The sequence below is a fragment of the Arachis ipaensis genome, chromosome B10 (genome assembly GCF_059453495.1).
Source record: "Arachis ipaensis isolate K30076 ecotype BB chromosome B10, ASM5945349v1, whole genome shotgun sequence".
In the NCBI taxonomy this organism is placed as follows: Eukaryota; Viridiplantae; Streptophyta; class Magnoliopsida; order Fabales; family Fabaceae; genus Arachis; species Arachis ipaensis.
Genome location: NC_142435.1, coordinates 30,043,658 through 30,055,868, shown reverse-complemented (window position 1 = coordinate 30,055,868; position 12,211 = coordinate 30,043,658).

Sequence of the window (12,211 nt, the reverse complement as noted above, 5' to 3'; positions counted from 1 at the left end):
TCAAGAACTCATTTCTTCTGAGCTACCCCATGATTCACAGGGTTTCTCTCATAAGTGTACATGAATTGGTTGTTTACAACCATCTGAATGAGTTCTCTTGCTTCTGCAGGCATTTTCTTCAAGTGGAGTGATCCACCTGCAGAGCTGTCCAATGATATTTTAGACATCTCAAAGAGACCATCATAGAATATACCTAAGATAGACCATTCTGAGAGCATATCAGAAGGACATCTCCTAATTAGTTGCTTGTATCTTTCCCAAGCTTCATAGAGGGATTCACCTTCTTTTTGTCTGAAGGTTTGAACTTCCAATTTGATTTTGCTCATCTTCTGAGGTGGAAAGAACTTGGCCAAGAAAGCATTGACCAATTTTTCCCAAGAGTCTAGGCTTTCTTTAGGTTGAGAATCCAACCATATCCTAGCTTTGTTTCTAACTGTAAAGGGAAAGAGCATAAGTCTGTAGACTTCAGGATCCACTCCATTATTCTTAACAGTGTCATAGACTTGCAAGAATTTAGATAGAAATTGATATGGATCTTCTAGTGGAAGTCCATGAAATTTGCAATTCTGTTGCATTAGAGAGACTAATTGAGGCTTAAGCTCAAAGTTGTTTGCTCTAATGGCAGGTATGGAGATACTTCTTCTATAGAAATCAGAAGTTGGTATGGTATAGTCACCAAGAACCTTTCTTGCATCTTGATGAGATGACTTTTGTGTGGTTTAGAATTTCACAAATGAGTTCTCGTTGCAAGTATAGTTTCTAAACCAACAATAGTCCTTTCATACAAAAGATTGTTTGTCACTAAAACAAACCCCTAAATTTATAAACCGAAGTATTAAACCTCGGGTCGTTCTCCCTAGGAATTGCAATGAAGTGTCCTTGTTATTGGTTATGACGTATGTTTTGGGGTTTTTGAGATAGGAAACATGAAAAGTAAATGGAAATAAAATTCAAATAACAAAAAGGCTTTAGCAAGGTTTGGTGGTCAAGGATCTCTATCCCTATCACTAACCACAACATGAGAATTGGCAAGGATCAACCCCATTAAGTCATCCTCTAACTAATAAAGGAAAGTCAAATGAGCTATGTCAATCCAAGTCCATAAGTCCTAGTTCTCCACCAATTCAATTAGTGAGATCTAGAGTTAATGGCTCCCAATCGTCAATCACTTGGACATTAGTAACTCAAGAGTTCCTAAGTTACCTTCCCAAGCCAAGAGCACTAAAATCTACTCTAACATCTTCTCAAGCATTTTGACAAATACTTAGAAGGCAAAAGAATAAAGCATAGTAAATCAACAACAAGAGTAAAATCTAACAACAACTAATTGCAAAGAATTAACAACAACTAAAAGAAGCACAATTATTATGAATTACCTCAACTTGAATTGAAAGAAAAGAGAAGGAACAAAAGTAGATCTACAATAAAGCATAGAAACAACATAGAAGAAATTACAACAAAAGAATAGAGGAAGATGAATGTAACAACGAGAATTGAGAATCAAAAGTAGAAGAAGGCATGAATTGAAACTTAGATCTAAGAACTAATCCTAATCCTAATTCCTAATCCTAGAGAGAAGTGAGAGCTTCTCTCTCTAAAACTAACTTTCCCTCCAAAAATTAAACTAAACTAAAACGAATGTATGAAAGTATGTTAAATCCCATTCAATCCTTGGCTTAAATAGCATCAGAAATGAGTTGGATTGGGCCCACAAGGCTTCTAAAATTGCTGGCCATGTGTTTGACTAAGTGAATTGTGTGCGCCCATGGACGCATACGTGTACCGTGCGCGTGCGCATCCCTATGTGAAATGCAACCATGAAAAATCTTATATCATTTCGAAACCCCAGATGTTAGCTTTCCAACGCAACTGGAACTGCATCATTTGGATCTCTGTAGCTCATGTTATGGTCGCTTAAGTGCGAAGAGGTCGGCTTGACAGCTTTTGCGATTCCTTCATTTCTTCATGAGTTCTCCATTTATACATGCTTTTCCTTCATTCCCTTGATCCATTATTTGCCTCCTAAATCTGAAATCACTTAACAAACATATCAAGGCATCTAATGAAATCAAGGTGAATTAGATTTAGCTATTTTAAGACCTAAAAACATGTTTTCACCCTTAAGCACAATTAAAGGAGAAGTTATAAAACCATGCTATTTGATTGGATAAATGTGGATAAAAAGGTTATAAAATCCTCTAAATTCAACACAAGATAAACCCTCCAAATGGGGTTTATCAACCTCCCCACACTTAAACCAAGCATGTCCTCATGCTTAAACCAAGAGAGAGCAAAGGGTATCAACATTTATTCAAAGCAAATAACCTAAATGCATCTATCTATATGAATGCAACTAAATGCAAAATGATTCTACCTACTTGGTTAAGAATAAATCAATCTCCAAGACATACATGCACAAGTAGGGCTAAGGTCCCATGACGACTCATGAATCCTACCAATTTAAATATCAAAATGAAGTTCAAGTAGACTTGCAAGAAGAATGCTCATGAAAGTCGGGAATCAAGGAGTTGAGTATCGAACCCTCACCGGAAGTGTTTTCACTCTAGTCGCTCAAGTGTGTAGGGTCGATTCTTTCAATTCTCCCTTAATCATACTTTCTAAGATTTGTTCTTCTTCTAACAATCAACATATATTTCATGCATGCATACAAGTATCATGAGGTCTTTTCTTTAGGTTGTAATGGGGCTAGGGTCAAGGTAAGGATGCATATTTGGTCAAGTGAGCTTGAAATTTGAATCTTTAATAAGCTTAAACTTCCCACCTAACCTATGACATCATATACAATTTCAAAGCTAACATAACTACCCATTTTTCTCACTTTTTCACATACTCATGTATTTCTTTTCATTTCACAACACTTATGCATTGATTTTATTGAGCTTTACTTTGTTTTGGGACATTTTGTCCCCTTTTATTTCTTTCTTTTTCTTTGTTTATTTCTTTTTCTATTTTTTCTTTTCTTTTCCATATTGTTTTTTTTTCTTTTTCTCATTTTTTTATATACAAGATCATCAATGCATAAGGTTTTACATTCATTACACATGAGCATGTACTCAATTCCCAATATTTACAACAAAAATATAAAACTACACCCTTTTATTCACCCAATGTCCCAAGTTTTCCCACACTTGAATGACACACACACACACACACACACTAGCCTAAGCCAATCAAAGATCCAAATAAGGACTTTTATTTTTTTTCGCTTTAGGGCTTGTAATGTGCTACATTAAGAACAAGTGGGTTAATCGTAGGCTCAAAGTTGCTAACAATGGAAGATAAAAGGTAAGCTATTTGGATAAGTAAGCTAATTGAAATGATGGCCTCAATCATATAAATTCATGAATACACAAAATAATGGACATAAAGAATCAAACAAATCAAAGATTACAATCATAGGAAGAGAATAATGCACACAAGAAGGGAAATAAGTGGTTATAAGATGTAACCATGCCATTAGGCTCAAATCTCACAAGCTTGTGTTCTTAGCTCAAAAACCATGTTCTAAAATAAATTCTTTCAAGCAAGTTCAATAAAAAGTTTTCAAATTGGTAGGTTGCCCTAAAAATAATTTCTTGGAAAAGAAATCATCACCCTAACCAAGTAGTCCTAGCATAAAAAGAAGTGATAAAATATATAAAAACTCTAACTAACATGCAACCTATCATGCAATGCAATATCTAGCTAACTTTGGTGTTGAGAAAGAAATTGTTACCCACGGAGATCGGTCGGACGACTTCCCCACACTTGAAGATTGCACCGTCCTCGGTGCTTGCAAAGAAGAGCAAGGTGGATGGGTTGCTACAATTGATGAGCTCCTTCAAAAGGTTGTGCGGATGACTTGTTCGGTGCCCCATCTCGAAGCTTTTTCTTTTCCTCCTTTCTTGGTGGCCAACCTAAAGGGAGAGAAAAAGAAAGAAAATTAAGCCTATAACAAAGATATCAAAGCAAAGAGAACATAGGCGGGGGCTAATGCCAAATAAGGGTAAGGTTCTCACTACATGGTAGCTACAACATGTGAGTGAGAAAATAATATAGGCAAAGGGCATATGAACTAACACTTGATGCAAGAGTAAAATCAAAGCATGAAGAACATATTGAGCATCAAGTTCAAATAAGAAAGAGTGGGTCATGAAAAACAATATGAGGTCATATCAATGCACAAAGACACAAGAGTCATACAAGATTAAGCATTGATTTAAAGTTTCATCACCCAACAATATCAAACAAGTCAAGAGGCACCAAAATAATGCAAGAAATTCTCAACGATTGAATAGGGAAATTCAACACCATCATTAAAATAAGAAACTTTTAAAAAAAAAAATTACAACAAGCTATAAAATTAAAATGAAAATGCAATGAATGAAAGTAAGCAAATGCAATAAAAAAATGGAAGAAAAGAAAAAAAAATTATTTTTTTAATATTTTATTTATTTATTTTTATTTTTTTACTATTAAAAAAATTTGTTATTTTTTTTTCAAGAGAGGAAGAAGAAAGGTAGAAAGAAAGAAGAAGAAAAGAAGAAAGAAGAAGAAAGGAGAAAGGAGAAAGGCGGAAAACAGGGTGCAAATCCACGCATATGCGCGCATGGCGCGCGCGTGTTGGTGGCTTTTTTTTTTCGAGAGTGACGCGTATGCGTCATGTACGCATACGCGTCAGTGGTTTTGTGCCAAAGGCACAATGCGCGCGTAGCATTGGCACAACTATCGGGTTTTTGGCTTGGGGGTGGAATTTCTCAATCCACGCGTACGCGCGCATGACGCGTGCGCGCGGATTGGCGAAAATGCTTAATGCACACATACGCATGCAGTGCGCGTATGCGCGGATGGTACTCTTTTTTTTTTTCAAAAATTTTTTCTATATTTTGCACCATTCCAAGCATTCCCAACCTCCAAACAGCTACCAAAACACCCTAAAACCTTATTTAACATACTAAACTACCAATTAAACTCAACAAACTAAACAAAACATGAAATCAAACCTATTCTACCAATATTTACAAAAGAAAAAAATGAAAAGAGTTTACCATGGTGGGGTGTCTCCCACCTAGCACTTTTATTTATTGTCCTTAAGTTGGACTTATAGGGAGCTTCTTATCAAGGAGGCTTGTGCTTGAAGCTATCTTTGAACATCCACCAATTCTTGAATCTCCAATAAGCTCCATTCTTCAAAGTTAATATCTTCAAGCCTTGATGGAGTTCCGCACAAGCTATGAGCTCCCAAATTTGATTCTCCCTGTGCAATCTGGGATCCCACACTTTATTTTCACACCCGTCTTGAAGTTGATCATTATTAGTCCATCCGGGTGGCATGACTCTAGAATTCTCAAAGAAGCTTCCAAACAACTTCCTAAACCTATGCAATTTAGTTCCACACCAACCATTGCTCTTGAATTTTGAGCTTGCAACCATCATGAGCTTAGAATGACGTTTCCAACCACTACACAACTCTCTTCTACTTTTAACTCCACAAAGAGCTCTAAATTGACCATCATTTTCAATTAAACCATATTCAAGTGAGAAAGTAAAGCTTAGGGATAAGAATTTTACCCACTTGAATGTTGTGTTGGATGGTGACTTGGGGAGGGAGACCTCCCCACACTTAGACAATGCGAGGTCTACTTCTTTAGGCTCTTCTTTAGTTGTTTCCACCTCTTCGCAAGCTTTTTCAATTTCAAACTTTCCCCTTTTATCACTTGGCTTGGTGTTGTCTTTAAGAACTTCGATTTCTTGCCCAATGGGAGGTGATTCAATTTTGGATAGGAATTCATTGATGAATGAATCCATCTCTTGATCAACCTCTTCATATTCTTCAATTTCGATATACACCAATTCAACTTTTTCCTCTTGGTAGCTCTCTTCCGATTCACTCTCTTTCTCATTGCTCACCAAGGGTATGGAAGGTTGTGCACATTCTTCTATAATTTCAACTTCATGTCCAATGGGAGAGGATTCCATTGTAGAGAGAACTTCATCCATGATTGAATCCATCTCTTGATAAGCCTCTTCCAAGTCTCCAACTATGATATGCTTTGGAGGTTGCGCACCCTCATCAACATCAATATCAAGCTTCTTGGAGTACTCCATGATGCTACATTCCCATGGACTTTCAACATCTCCTAAATCTTCAACCACTTCTTCCTTTTCTTCAATAACCATAGGCTCCTCCAATTGTTCCAATACAAAATGGCATCCCTCATTTTCCACTGGAGTTTCCAATCTCTCCTTCATGCTATGCTCTTCTTTTGCTTTTTCACATGTAGCCACGGAAGCACCTTGAGTGTTCAAACATTGGTAGGCTAAAGTATGCACTATCTTAGTCAAATTAGTCCAAGCTCTAGGGTGTTCCTTTGCATATCCGCTTGTCCTTGAAGTAGTAAGGTGAGAGAGTCATCTATTTGGGCTTGGGGTGGATAGGAGGGCTCATCAACTTGGAGAGAGGGTTCATAGTAGGAAGGTGGTTCTTCTTGGTAAGGGTATGGAGATGGTGTGCATTGAGGTGGTTCTTCATAGTAGTCATGATAAGGTTGTGGTGGTTCCAAAGGTTCTTGCTTATAATAGTCATAAGAATATGGTAGGGGTGATTGGTTATGTGATGGATATGGATCATAGGAAGGTGTTTGGTAATGAGAGGCTTGTGAGAATGGTTGAGGTTCATGTTGAGGATAAGAGTCATAGGCATATGATGGTGGTAGTTGATTATCACAAAAAGAGTCACCATAGCCATTGAATTGACATGCATTAGGATGGAAATTATACCTATACGCATCCGGAGGTTGTTGCCAATAGGAGTGATCAATTCCTTGAGGCTCCTCCCATCTTTGTTGGTTCCATTCATAATGAGTATCATCATTGAAGTTCATATTTCCTTCAACACAATTAGAACCAAGCTCATAGCCAAAGTGAGAATTCATGATAGCAAGAGGAAATAAGAGGCAAAAGCTAATAAGAAATAATCAAACAAAATCCTAAAACTAGCAAAAACTAACAAGCAAGCCAAAAATCAAGCTATTCACAATATTCACATATATACAATAACCAATAACATAACACCATTGTAATTCTCTGGAAACGGTGCCATTTTGATGAGATGACTTTTGTGTGGTTTAGAATTTCACAAATGAGTTCTCGTTGCAAGTATAGTTTCTAAACCAACAATAGTCCTTTCATACAAAAGATTGTTTGTCACTAAAACAAACCCCTAAATTTATAAACCGAAGTATTAAACCTCGGGTCGTTCTCCCTAGAAATTGCAATGAAGTGTCCTTGTTATTGGTTATGAAGTATGTTTTGGGGTTTTTGAGATAGGAAACATGAAAAGTAAATGGAAATGAAATTCAAATAACAAAAAGGCTTTGGCAAGGTTTGGTGGTCAAGGATCTCTATCCCTATCACTAACCACAACATGAGAATTGGCAAGGATCAACCCCATTAAGTCATCCTCTATCTAATAAAGGAAAGTCAAATGAGCTATGTCAATCCAAGTCCATAAGTCCTAGTTCTCCACCAATTCAATTAGTGAGATCTAGAGTTAATGGCTCCCAATCGTCAATCACTTGGACATTAGTAACTCAAGAGTTCCTAAGTTACCTTCCCAAGCCAAGAGCACTAAAATCTACTCTAACATCTTCTCAAGCATTTTGACAAACACTTGGAAGGAAAAAGAATAAAGCATAGTAAATCAACAACAAGAGTAAAATCTAACAACAACTAATTGCAAAGAATTAACAACAACAACTAAAAGAAGCACAATTATTATGAATTACCTCAACTTGAATTGAAAGAAAAGAGAAGGAACAAAAGTAGATCTACAATAAAGCATAGAAACAACATAGAAGAAATTACAACAAAAGAATAGAGTAAGATGAATGTAACAACAAGAATTGAGAATCAAAAGTAGAAGAAGGCATGAATTGAAACCTAGATTTAAGAACTAATCCTAATCCTAATTCCTAATCCTAGAGAGAAGTGAGAGCTTCTCTCTCTAAAACTAACTTTCCCTCCATAAATTAAACTAAACTAAAACTAATGTCTGAAAGTATGTTAATTTCCCTTCAATCCTTGGCTTAAATAGCATCAGAAATGAGTTGGATTGGGCCCACAAGGCTTCTAAAATTGCTGGCCACGTGTTTGACTAAGTGAATTGTGTGCGCCCATGGATGCGTACGCGTACCGTGTGCGTGCGCGTCCCTATGCGAAATGCAACTGATGAGTGAATAATTTATACGCTTTTTGGCATTGTTTTTAGTATGTTTTTAGTAGAATCTAGCTACTTTTAGGGATGTTTTCATTAGTTTTTATGTTAAATTCATATTTCTGGACTTTACTATGAGTTTGTGTGTTTTTTCTGTAATTTCAGGTATTTTCTGGCTGAAATTGAGGGACTTGAGCAAAAATCAGATTCAGAGGTTGAAGAAGGACTGCTGATGCTGTTGGATTCTGACCTCCCTGCACTCAAAATGGATTTTCTGGAGCTACAGAACTCAAAATGGCGCGCTTCCAATTGCGTTGGAAAGTAGACATCTAGGGCTTTCCAGCAATGTATAATAGTCCATACTTTGCCCAAGTTTAGACGACGCAAACTGGCGTTCAACGCCAGCTCTCTGCCCAATTCTGGCGTCCAGCGCCAGAAACAAGTTGCAAAGTGGAGTTCAAAGCCCAAAATGGCACAAAAGCTGGCGTTCAACTCCAAGAATGAACTCTCCACGTGTAGACTTCAAGCTCAGCCCAAGCACACACCAAGTGGGCCCTGGAAGTGGATTTATGCATCAATTACTTACTTCTATAAACCCTAGTAGCTAGTTTATTATAAATAGGACTTTTTACTAGATCTTAGAATATCTTGGAACATCTTTGGACTCCTGGTTCTTAGATCAGAGGGGCTGGCCATTCGGCCATGCCTGGACCTTTCACTTATGTATTTTCAAACGGTAGAGTTTCTGCACTCCATAGATTAAGGTGTGGAGCTCTGCTGTTCCTCAAAGATTAATGCAAAGTACTACTATTTTCTATTCAATTCATCTTATTTCACTTCTATGATATTCATTAGTACTTCAACCTGAATGTGATGAACGTGACAATCATCATCATTCCCTATGAACGCGTGCCTGACAACCACTTCCGTTCTACATTAGATTGAATGAGTATCTCTTAGATCTCTTAATTAGAATCTTCGTGGTGTAAGCTAGATTGATGGCGGCATTCATGAGAGTCCGGAAAGTCTAAACCTTGTCCGTGGTATTCCGAGTAGGACTCTGGGATTGAATGACTGTGACGAACTCAAAACTCGCGAGTGCTGGGCGTAGTGGCAGACGCAAAAGGATAGTAAATTCTATTCCAGTATGATCGAGAACCTCCAAGATGATTAGCCATGCAGTTACAGCGCATCGGACCATTTTCACAGAGAGGAATAGGATACAACCAACGACAAGGGTGATGCCTCCAGACGATTAGGCGTGCTGTGACAGAGCATTTGGACCATTTTCCCGAGAGGATTGAAAGTAGCCAGTGGCACCGTGACATCCTTACATAAAGCCAGCCATAGAAAGGAGTAAGACTGATTGGATGAAGACAGCAGGAAAGCAGAGGTTCAGAGGAACGATTGCATCTCCATACGCTTATTTGAAATTCTCACCAATGATTTACATAAGTATTTCTATCCTTCTTTTATTACTTATTTTCGAAAACCCCATTACTATTTCATATCTGCCTGACTGAGATTTACAAGGCGACCATAGCTTGCTTCATACCAACAATCTCCGTGGGATTCGACCCTTACTCACGTAAGGTATTACTTGGACGACCCAGTGCACTTGCTGGTTAGTTATGCGAAGTTGTGAAGATATGTTTAGACCATGGTTCTGTGCATCCGCTTTTGGTGCCATTTCCAGAGAATCAATTTCGAACAACAATTCACAACCTGAGTAATAATTTCGCATACCAAGTTTTTGGCGCCGTTGCCGGGGATTGTTCGAGTTTGGACAACTGACGGTTCATCTTGTTGCTCAGATTAGGTAATTTTCTTTTTGTTTTATTTTCAAAATTTTTTAAAAAATCTTTCAAAAAATTCTCCTTTGTTTTCGAAAAAAAAAGTAAAAATAAAATTGTTTTCAAAAATATTATTTCTTCTTCAGAATTTTTAAGAATGAATTCTAGTGTTTCATGAAACATGTTGAAGCCTGGCTGGCTGTAGGGCATGTTAGGCGTGTCATGTCTGAGTTACATACTAAAGCTTGGCTGGCTACTAAGCCATGCCTGGCCCTTTGATTGGAGCTTTAGACTAAAGAGCATAAGATTCCTGGAATTCATATTAAAAATTTTAGAATCCTTATTTTTCTCTTTCAAAATGATTTTTGAAAAAAAAATTTTTTTAAATTAAAAGAAAATACAAAAAAAAAATTCATAAAATCATAAAAATCAAAAATATTTTTGTGTTTCTTGTTTGAGTCTTGAGTCATGTTATAAGTTTGGTGTCAATTGCATACTCATCTTGCATTTTTCGAAAATTTTCATGCATTCATAGTGTTCTTCATGATCTTCAAGTTGTTCTTAGTAAGTCTCCGTGTTTGATCTTTGCATTTGCATGTTTTGTGTCTTTTCTTGTTTTTCATATGCATTCTTGAATTCTTAGTGTCTAAGCATTAAAGAATTCTAAGTTTGGTGTCTTGCATGTTTTCTTTGCATTAGAAATTTTTCAAAAATATGTTCTTGATGTTTATCATGATTTTCACGGTGTTCTTGGTGTTCATCTTGACATTCATAGCATTCTTGCATGCATTCATTGTTTTGATCCATAACTTTCATGCATTGCATCATTTTTCTTGTTTTTCTCTCTCATCATAAAAATTCAAAAATAAAAAAAAATATCTTTCCCTTTTTCTCTCTCATAAATTCAAAAATTTGATTTGACTTTTTCAAAAATTTTTAAAAATCTAGTTGTTTTCTATGAGTCAAATCAAATTTTCAATTTAAAAATCTTATCTTTTTCAAAATCTTTCTCAAAAATCAAATCTTTTTCATTTTTCTTAGTTATTTTCGAAAATTTCAAAAATATTTTTCAAACTTTTTCTTAATTTTACATCATATTTTCGAAAATAACATCATCAATTAATGTTTTGATTCAAAAATTTCAAGTTTGTTACTTACTTGTTAAGAAAGATTCAAACTTTAAGTTCTAGAATCATATCTTGTGATTTCTTGTAAATCAAGTCATTAATTGAGATTTTAAAAATCAAATCTTTTTCAAAAACTAATTTCAATCATATCTTTTCAAAAATATCTTCTTATCTCATCTTTTTCAAAATTTGATTTCAAAATATCTTTTCTAACTTCTTATCTTCTTATCTTTTAAAAATTGATTTTCAAAATTTGTTTCAACTAACTAACTAACTTTTTGTTTGTTTCTTATCTTTTTCAAAACTACCTAACTAACTCTCTCTCTCTCTCTCTCTCTCTCTCTCTCTCTCTCTCTCTCTCTCTCTCTCTCTAATTTTCGAAAATATCTCCCTCTTTTTCAAAAATTCTTTTTAATTAACTAATTATTTTAATCTTTGATTTTAAAAATTTTTGAAAAATTACTAACTTCTTTCAAAAACTATTTTCGAAAATCACTAACTATTTTTCAAAAATTATTTTCGAAAATCCTCTCCCTCTCTCATCTTATTCTATTTATTTATTCATCTACTAACATCTCTTCCTCACATTACAACACCAAATTCGAACCCCCTCTTCTATCTGTGTTCGAATTTTTTCTTCTTCTCTTCTTCTACTAACAATAAGGAACCTCTTTACTGTGACATAGAGGATTCCTCTTCTTTTCTTGTTCTCTTCTCTTTCTTATGAGCAGGAACAAGGAAAAAGGCATTCTTGTTGAAGCTGATCCAGAACCTGAAAGGACTCTGAAGAGAAAACTAAGAGAAGCTAAATTACAACAATCCAGAGACAACCTTATTGAAAGTTTCAAACAAGTAAAGGAGATGGCAGCCGAACCCAAAAACAATAATGCAAGGAGAATGCTTGGTGACTTTACTGCACCTAATTCCAATTTACATGGAAGAAGCATCTCCATTCCTACCATTGGAGCAAACAATTTTGAGCTAAAACCTCAGCTAGTTTCTCTGATGCAGCAGAACTGCAAGTTTCATGGACTTCCATCTGAAGATCCTTTTCAGTTCTTAACTGAATTCTTGCA